The 10,375-nt window shown below is 40.0% G+C and overlaps 1 protein-coding gene across 2 annotated transcripts in view; it reads left to right on the top strand.

The window, feature by feature from the left end:
- BACH1 (BTB domain and CNC homolog 1) overlaps nt 1-8,037 on the top strand; it is a 59,371-nt gene extending 51,334 nt beyond the window's left edge. Inside the window, exons 6-8 of one of the 2 annotated variants that reach the window (XR_010840829.1) lie at nt 1,954-2,178; nt 4,265-4,399; nt 7,569-8,037. The gene's annotated coding sequence lies outside the window, so the exon portion shown is untranslated. Of the gene's footprint in view, nt 1-1,953; nt 2,179-4,238; nt 4,400-7,568 lie in introns of those variants that run through there. The other variant, XR_010840830.1, reaches the window with a different exon arrangement.
- The last annotated feature ends 2,338 nt before the right edge of the window (nt 8,038-10,375 follow it).

Consider the following 10,375-nt stretch of genomic DNA (forward strand, 5'->3'; position numbering starts at 1 on the left):
AGACTTTTGAATACATACTCTTGTGACCGGAAACCTGCTCCCCTTCTGGTCATTTCCACCTCAATAAATCATCCCATTTGCTTGAGGCAAAATCCTTCGAACCATCCTTCTTTTCTCCTTTTACTTCATTTCTCATATCCAGTCCACTGGCAATACCTGTTGGTTCTCCCACAAAAAGTAGCTTTAATCTGATTGAGTGGTCTTCTTACCTGATGTCAACAATCTCACCCGAGCCTTTCCCATCTCTCCACTGAGCACTGAGATGCCTTCTAACTGGTCTCCTAGTTTCCCTCTTGTTCCTTTACATTCCATTCTACACAAAGGAAAGAGAGTGGCTTTTATGACATGTGAGCAGGTCATGTCTCTCCTCTGCTCAAAACGCTTCAGTGGTTTCCCTTTTAAAAAAAAAAAAAAAAATATATATATATATATATATATATATATATATATATATATATATATATAACTCTACCATGGTCTTGCATCCTTTCTATCCCACTGATTACATTTCATATCACTCCCCTCTTTTGTCGTTACCTTTCAGTGAGAGGTCCTCTCTCTGTTTTTTCAACTTGCCAAAGTTTTCCTCCTTCTCCTCCGCAGCATCTGAAAGGAGCTGGCCAAGAACTGGTTTAAGTATCCTTAGCTGACCACCCACCTCCAGCCTAGAAAGGTGGTTGAGAAGACTGACAGGAATTTGTTGGAGAAGATAGAGAATTTCTTTACAAAATGTTGTTATTGTGTTGGGAATCTAACCATCTTAAGCTTAGTGAGAGGGGCCTATGAGGGACCCACTAGGTAAACCTTGACGTAAGTCACCTGGAGTTTGGGGGATGCAGAGGACTGGTATCTGACTCATGAAAACAAAAAGCAAAAATAACCTTGGGGTGGGAGATGGATGGAACACCTGTGGCAGCAGACTAGAGGGCTGCATTTGAGAAGAAGTAGGATTCGCTTTGGTCTGGGTCAGAGTTGTAGGGTTCTAGCTGCTAGATGTGGAATCCAAGGGAGGGCTATTTGTCTGGGGTCATTTCCAAAGGGATCCTATGCAAGAGGGCTTTTGCCAGGTGGTGAGGCAGCTTTAAAAGGAAGAAGCTGAGATTTACCCTCAGATACAGGAGCTGATGAGGGATTGCAAGTAGCCAACCGACAGACGTCTGAAAGATGAGCAGGAAGTTGGGTAAAAAGGGTTGGGGAGGAGTGTCCTGAGGCTAAATGATTGCATGTGCAAAAGCTGAGGGATAAGAGAGGGCTTGATTCATTTGTAGACCTGAAGTGTGTCTGGCATGATTGAATGCTCTGTGTGTGTGGTCAGGGTGATGATGCCTCCAGGTTGGATGAGTGGCACGAGATGGAGAATCTGGGTGAGAAGAGTCCAGTCCTCCTTAGGTATATTATGGGATTTGGAATTTATCTTAAAGACAATGGGAAACCTCTGAAAGATGTGACATGATCAGTCTTGTGTTTTAGGAAGTTTGCTTTGGCTGTAGCGAAGAGAGTAGATGGTGGAGCCAAAGAGGGGAGTTGGGGAGCTCAATGAAAGACGATGGCTGTCGTCAGACAAGGGATCATGGCGGGCTGGACTGAGGACGCGCTGGTGGGAAAACAAGACAGTAGCCAGATTCATGAAACAGGTAGGAAAAAGGTGACTGACTTGAGGTGGGGAGAAGGATTGGTAAAAAAAGGGCAGAAGAATCATGGACTATTCCCAGATTTCTTTCTTGAATAACAGAGTAGAAGACGTTGCTATTCAATGAGGTGGTGAAGACAAGATCAAAGCAGGTTTGAGGAACAGATGCTGATTTCTGTGATGAATGTACAGCATGTGAGGCACAACGTGTGCTGCTGTGTGGAGAGGTCGATTTGGTAGTTGATACATAAGACTTGTGCCCAGGAGGAAGGTTGGCACCCAAGCTTTACATTTATGCATTAACATATGATCTACCTTTGAAGCCATGTGAGTGGAGTGTGTACAGTGAGCAGAGAAGATAGTCCTGGACAGACCCCAAAGGAATAATGATGTTTAAGAAAGAAGAATCTATGAAGGGGACCAGAAGGAACACCAGAGGAGAAGGAAAATTGAGACAAGAATGACATGGAAGAGTGGTGTTGGGAAGGAGAGGCACTCCTTCTGTCAGTTAAGGACCGAACATCTCCACTGGTGATGAGGTGCTCAGGGTGAGTCTGACCATGACCAAGTCTAGGGGGACTAGGTGACCTGGTAAGTGAGAGGTGGAAAAGCAAAAACAGCTTGTATAGAGAATGGTTGTTCTGCTGTGGCCAACAAACTTGTGAAAACATCTTCCAACTCAACTAATAACAAGGGAAGTTGAAATAAAACTATAGTCTTACAGCCAAAGATTTAAATGACTGCCAATCAAAACTGAATGTCAACAAGTAAGTGAAGAAATGAACACTACCAGTTGAGAGGTAAATTGGTACAAACTTCCTAGTGGTGTTTCGATAACATCTAAAGATTTTTTCACAACGTTTTTCAAGATGTTACGGTCTAGTTAGAAACACTCGGCTAAAAATGTATTTCATGGTGGTATCATGGTAGGATGCCAAAGGGCTTAGCATAGGGACTCCCTGTATGTTACAATGAGTTCACTTTTTAAGTTCATTTTTCTTATTGTGGTAAAATATACATAACATTTACCATTTTAACCATTTTCAGGTGTACAACTCGGTGGCATTAAGTACATTTACAATGTTTTTTAACCATTATCACTCTCCATTTCCAGAATTTTTCATCATCCAAACTAAAACCCTCTTGTCATTAAACAGTAACTCCCCAATCTCCCCTCCTCCCAGGCCCTGGTAACCATCATTCTACTTTCTGTCTATGAATTTGAATACTTTCTGTCTATGAATTTGACTACCTACTCTAGGCACCTCATATAAGTGGAATCATGTAATTGTCCTTTTGTATCTGGCTTATTTCACTTCGCATAAAGTTTTCAAGGTTCATCCATGTTGTAGCATGTCTCAGAACTTCATTCCTTTTTTAAGACTGAATAATTTTCCACTGTATGTATATATTACATTTTGTTTATCCATTCATTTGTTTCAGTGGAGGAGTTTTTCCTTTCCTTCCTTCCTTCCTTCTTTCCTTCCTTCCTCTCTCTCTCTCTGTCTGTCTCTCTCTTTCCCCCCTTCCTTTCTTCCTTCCTTCCTTTCTTTCTTTCTTTCTTTCTTTCTTTCTTTCTTTCTTTCTTTCTTTCTTTCTTTCTTTCTTTCTTTCTTTCTTTCTTTCTTTCTTTCTTTCTTTCTTTCTTTCTTTCTTTCTTTTCTTTCTTTCCTTCTTTCTCCTCCCAGTTTCATTGAGATATAATTGATATACAGCACCGTGTAAGTTTATGGTACACAGCATAATGACCTGACCCACATACACCATGGGATGATCACCACGATAAGTTGAGTGAACATCCATCATCTCATAGAGATAGAAAATAAAAGAAAAAGAAAAAAATTTCCTTGTGATGAGAACTTTTAGAATTTACTTTCTTAACAACTTTCATATATAACATACAGCAGTGTTAATTATATTTATCATGATGTATGTTACATACCTAGTACTTATTTATCTTATAACTGGAAATTTATACCTTTGACTACCTTCATTCAATTCCCCCACCCCCAGCCCCCTGCCTCTGGGTAACCACAAATCTGATCTCTTTTTCTACGAGTTTGTTTGTTTTTGAAGTATAATTGACCTACAACACTACACAGTTCCTGGTGTACAGCAGTGATTCAATATTACCCTACACTACAAAATGATCACCATGAAAAGTCTAGTTACCATCTGTTAACACACTAAAGTATCACATTATTATTGGCTGTATTTCCCACACTGTACATTTCATACTCATGACTCATTTATTTTGTAGCTGGAAGTGTGCACCTCTTAATCTCCCTCACCTATTTCTCTCCTATTTCAATGGGGCTTTAAAATAAGGGTGGTTCTAGTATTAATTACTTAAAAAATTATGATATATTTACTGTTACAAGTATAGATAACAAAACAAAAACATCAGTATGTCTTTCATAGGGAATTATAAATAAAATCCAAATTAATATAGTTTTTAGGGGGGGATGTGGGATGCAGATGAGTAAATTTAATGAATATACAGAGTGAGTTATTGGATTAAAATAAGGAGAAAAGCAGTTATGTGTGTTTCTCCATTGACTTCTATATTGCTATGTATTCTTATCCACTAACTCCTGCATGCTTTCAGGAGAGGGGATTTGTGTCCACTTTTAGGCACTGCAATTGCTGCAAACATAGACAAGTCTCTGTAGGAAGACTCCTGCGTGGATGTGCTTCTCCATCCCATGGACTCATGACATTGGAAGGAGGAAGAGAGATGAATGGCTCCAGGAAACCACCATGATGTTTGTAAGACTGGGCTTTCCATTTTAGGGGAATGAGGGAGTGTGGGTGTAGTTTTAGGGAGCTGATGGAATGTCTACTAACTGCATCATCACAGGAGAAGGCATCTGAAATATGGACTAGTTGGTTTGGTAGAGGAATTAGCTAAAATTTCTAGGCATTTCTTTATGTAGGAGCTGAGTAAGTTGAATATTTTGAGCCTAAGTTACAGAAAAACCTCCTATTACAGAAAAATTGGGGGGTGTATATGTATACCATAACTTTGTTTTGAATTAAGATTCTGAATTTAGCTTTTCCTCGGAAACTCCAAGATAACTAGAAATTGCAAAAAGAAATACTGTAGTCCTTTGGTTTGAAGGGGTTAGGTCATGGGCTCTTAAAAAACAGTTTCTTTCTTATTGTTCTTGTTGCTTTTTTTCATTCTATATTTTATATATATATATATATTTTAATTAATTAATTAATTAATTAATTTTTGGCTGCGCTGGGTCTTCATTGCTGCGTGCAGGCTTTTCTCTAGTTGTGGCGAGAGGGGGCTACTCTTCATTGTGTTGCACGGGCTTCTCATTGCGGTGGCTTCTCTTGTTGCAGAGCATGGGCTCTAGGCGTGCGGGCTTCAGTAGTTGTGGTGCTTGGGCTCAGTAGTTGTGGCGCATGGGCTTCGTTGCTCTGAGGCATGTGGGATCCTCCCAGACCAGGGCTCATCCCGTGTCCCCTGCATTGGCAGGCGGGTTCCTGACCACTGTGCCACCGGGGAAGTCCCTACATTATATTTTAAAGACATATACATATTGCATAGAGAGATCTAATTTAAACAACTGCTTCATAATATTACATTGTATTTTGTATTTAAATTATGTGGTTGTGTGGATGGATATATAAATTGTGTCCATTTTTTCTCTATTTTAAACAATGCCACAGTGAACACCTAAACAAACAAACAAACAAACAAACGAAAACAGTTTCTTTTATGGGAAAGCTGTGTCCTCTTATTGAGGCTCTATTAGAGAAATTGCTTTTCAGTAGTAAGGAAGATTTTAGAAGTAGGAAGAATTAATTACATCTAGTTATACTAACTTAGAATGGATTTTGTTTCCTCCTTTAATTTTTTTGCTTGTAAGAGAAAATTTGAGGCCTACTTCTTACTACATAGAACTGTAGAGAGCAATGTGCTTTTAATATAATTTCTGTTAAATAATTTATTCTCCAATTCCTTGTTAGCTTTTACAGGAATTTATTACATATAATAGTTCAATAAGGTGGCTGGCTAGATATGAGATATATAAAATGAGAAGGTTTTCTATTTATCTCCAATAATTGGCTAGAAAATATCCTGATAAAAAGGATTTCCAATACATAATGATAAAAGCAAAATATCCATTTCTAGAAATAAAATTCTGGTGAGAAATGGCTGGAAATTATTCAAAATAAATTGAAAACCTGTTTTTGAGAGTTGTAAAGGAAATTTAAATAAATGGAGCACTGTACCACATTCCTGAATGGGAAGAAGTGTATATTAGTCAGCTTGGGCTGTCATAACAAAAGACCACAGAGTAGGTGGTTTACATAACAGAAATTTATTTTCTCAAAGTTCTGAAGGCTTGGGAAAGCAGTTTGCGATCTAATAGCCTTTAGCCATAAACTAATCCTACAAATTCCTCTATGTACCAAGTAGTTCATCATAGCATTATTTAACCTAGTAAATAGTAGTGAATAAACCTTTAGAAATGAAAAAAAAGTGAATTCCTGTACATCTACTCAAAGCTAAGTTTATCGAGGGTTTATTCTGTGCCAGACACTATATTCAGCTCTTTTCATTTTTTCACTTAATCTTCACAATAACTTCAAAAGGTGGATATCCTCTTTTAGGAGTTTTACTAAGCTAATAAGCTATTTATAATAAACATAGTATAACATGAAAAGTGCTTGTGACATACTAAATGTAAAAGCAAGACACATGTATCAAGAATGATTATAACCATGCATATGAAATATGAATAGAAAAATAATGTGAATAGAAAAATAATGAATAGAATAGAAAATAATGAAAAGAAGTCCGTGAAAGGTTGAACACATTCTTATTTATTCCAATTTGCTTTCCTGGGTACACATGAATCTTGAGACAATAACCACCACCACAACTATAAGACTATCAAACATGATTTTAAAAACAAAAACCAGAAAGAGAAAAATTTCAGGGTAGGTCATCCAGAAATGTAAAAAAAGCAGGAAGTTATATTTCACTCAGCTAAAAGCTGAGATCTTGATGGTGGTCCCCAAGGCCTGCTGTGATGGGCTCCCTCCCCTCCTCTCTGGCCTCATCCCCCAGCTCTCCTCCTCTTTTGTGTCCCCAGCTCCACAGGCCTCTTCTTTCTCAGCACACCAGACACTGTCACTCCATGGGGCCTTGGTCCAAGGGGTCCCTCCTCCGAGAATTCACTTCTTGCAGCTACCTCTAACACCTTTCCAGGTGACACTTACCCAGTGTCACCTTCTCAGTGAGGCTCCTCTAGTCAAGATTGCACCCTACCTCCATCCTACCATGCCACCTCCAACCTCTGTATCTTGTCCTTCATTTTCTCTTTCCATATCACCTGTCACCTTCCAGCATACTAGAGAATTGGCTTATTTCTTTGGCTTCGTGTTTATTACCTGTCTCACTCCACTAGAATGTAAGCATCTCAAGGGCGGGAGGTTTACACACAAATCCTCGTCCACATTGCATCTCAAGTATCCAGGACAATGCCTGGAATCCAAAAATATTTGCTGAATGTTGCCACGGTGCTGTCCTAGGGTAGAGAAAAGGCCTGAAGAGTGAAAAAAAAAAGATCCCAAGGTGAGTTCTGGGAAATACAAGCAGTGGCCTACTTGGAAAGTGATTATAGTAGATCTTACACTGTTTGACTTAGCAGTACTGTTGATCTTATGACACCAGCCCCACCAAGAATAATTGGGTTAAGACTTTGCAGTTGTGACATTTATGGCTTACTTCACCTAGGTTTTATTTTGCTTGCAAATAAGTCAATGTCTTACAATGATTTTAACATGGGGAAAGGTCCACAGTAGTATACTTTCGAACGTATCTTGTCCTAGCCTTTTTTTATTCATACTCTGGCTCTTCAATAGTTGTGGCTTTGTCAGAACTCTCTGCACCTTATCCTTTTTTTCTTTTCAGCCATAGGTGGCAGCACACCACTACCTACAATCAAATGAACGGGCTGCGTTTGTAAGTCAGAGCTGTTGGTCAGGAGAGAGCAGCTAATGAATAATCAGTCCAAGCTGATTGGCAAATTAATGTCTTCATTAAGTGAACTAACCGGCTTCCTTTATAAACAAGGTCAGAGTATTTATAACCCAGTGCATTTCATAAAGCAAAATCCATCTACACTGATGTGGCTTCACTAAGGTACCCATGATTTATCTGCATGGAGCATATGCAAAACCTCACTTGGAAAACCATCTTTAATAAGGACTGGTACCATTCTGATGTAATCATTAATAAAAGGCGCCCTTGCTGTACAGCCTCATTTTTCTCACACAAGGTAAATGAAACAGTGAATACCTTCAACAGGAGCTACAATTATAAGATGATAACGGGTGGCCTGTTCCAAATTGAGTTCTTGGTAATAAAAAATAAAGTGTGATCCTTATTGATCAAATATATCTTTTGTCACTTAGGTTAGACAAATACTTATTTCACACTTAGAGTATGCTGTACAGGTATAAAGTTTGATGTGTACTGTCTACCATATGTCACATTTCAAGTGATTCAAATGCTTAATTTTGCCATCATTGTCAGGGAACTATGTGAGAAGTTCAGAAAATCTTCTCACAAGGTGATCAGGTGTCAGGGACCTGGTGAATTTCTCTTTCTAGAACAGTGATGTACAATAGAAATATAAGTCAGGCCACAAATATGAGCTGTATGTGTAATTGTAAATTTTCTAGAAGCCACATTGAAAAATGTAAGAAGAGAGGAAATTAATCTTAATCCGGTATTATAGTTTCTTTAACCCAATATATCAAAAGTATTTAGCGGGCAATCAATATAAAGATAATTGAGGTATCCTACATTCTTTTTTTCACTCTAAGTATTTGAACTCGGGTGTCTGTTTTACACTCACAGCTCATCTCTGTTCAGACTAGCCACGTGTCAAGTGCTCGATATCCACGTGTGGCCAGTGGGCACTGTGATATCCAGCTCAGCTCTAAAGCTTTAGTATCTGTTATGGATTGAATTGTGTCCCCTGCAAATTCAGATGTTGAAGACCTAACCCCCAGTACCTCAGGAGGTGACCTTATTTGGAGATGAGATCTTTAACAGGGGTAATCAAGTTAAAATGAGACCATTAAGATGCATCCTAATCCAATATGACTGATGTCCTTATAAAATGGGGAAATTTGGAGACAGACTCACACACAGGGAGAGCGCCATGTGAAGAGGAAGACAGGGAAGGGGGTAATGTGCCTACCAGCCAAGGAGCACCAAAGATTGCTGGCAAGTTACCAGAAGCTAGAGGAGAGGCGTGGAACAGCCTCTGCCTCACTGCCCTCGGAAGGAACCGACCCTGCTGTCACCTTGATCGTGGACGTCTAGCCTCCAGAACTGAGACAATAAATTTGTTGCTTAAGTCACCCATTTTGTGGAGACGAATACACTTCCTGCTGTTGGCAGGGGGCACTTCGTTCCATCACTCTGCAGCTTTTCTTTTCCTACCTTGAACCTCTTCTCCTCTTTCTGCACTTCCTCCTCTGTTCTCACCACTCAGCCTCTCAGCATCCTCTCATGGAATCTCCTAGTATTTCCCTCCCATGCAGACAGGCTGGGAGTTTCCCCTTCAGTGAGCATGAGAGGGGCACATCCTGAGCAGTGAGAAAAGAAGGCTGATTTGCTTCAGGTCGCTAGCGGGGATAATATTACCCACTAGGCTGTCTCCCTAGAGCTGCTATAATGCAGGTCCAGTGCTGTTTGAGAAAGTGCTTTGAAAACCGTAAATAACTGCATAGATGAGAATGAGTGTTTTGTAGGTGGGAAAAAGTGTTTCTCAAATTATTTTCATTTCTTCCCCCCTTTAATTATCTGGGCTCCCCACTTCACAGAAGGAAAGGAACCAAAGGGGAAAAGGCCCTGACGCTTCCTTGCCATCTGGCAGCAGTGCGCTTCTGTTGGTCGCCTCTCCAGCACATAATGTGCCTTTCTCCAGACACTGCAGAAGCTCCCTCCTCCCCCATTCACAAACCAGGTGCTGTGGGTGACATGGGTCCCACTGCATCTCTAGAAATGGGCCCCAACCTGTGTGTATATATATATATATATGTAGACACACACATATTCTATTAGTCTGTTTCTGTTTCTCTGGAGAACCCTGACTACATCCATTGTTCCTATTGATTCATGGCAAGGGGTCATAGTGCTTGAAAAGATGAAAGACAAGGGAGGAGACCTCTAGCACTTAACCCGATTTCCTGCTGCAAATATCAAGAGTTGGATCAACATATGCCCATAGTTATAAAGATGTTATATGATCTTTAAAATGTTTAGCAGAATAATCCTGAAGGGCCCCACAATTTCAGTCTTTGCTTTGCTCTAGCCTTATCCCAGCTGTTTCTACTAAGTACTCAATTATCTGCAGGCTGTTTTCAACTCATCATAGGTCCAAAGAGAGACCACGGAAGCAGTATATCAGTAGAACTGTCCTTGGAAATAATGAAATGTGGAAATAATTTTTGTCTGCTTCGTAACTGAGAGCTACTGATCCTCTGAATGCTCTACCCAGGGAGGCCAGGCTGCTCGCCTAGCCTCTTTCCACTTGGCTCTCTTAGATGTTTGGGTTTCAAATGCTGTTGTGTGCTTTCCCTTGACGAAAGCTGCCATTGCTTCCCCTCTTGTGAACTTCATGCCTGTGGATCCTGTTCTTGTTGATCCTGCTTCGATTTTGGATGGATTTCTTTAGAAGCAGGCATCTGACATTCCAGGATTCT

The sequence above is a fragment of the Kogia breviceps genome, chromosome 5, assembly GCF_026419965.1.
Source record: "Kogia breviceps isolate mKogBre1 chromosome 5, mKogBre1 haplotype 1, whole genome shotgun sequence".
Taxonomy (NCBI): Eukaryota; Metazoa; Chordata; class Mammalia; order Artiodactyla; family Physeteridae; genus Kogia; species Kogia breviceps.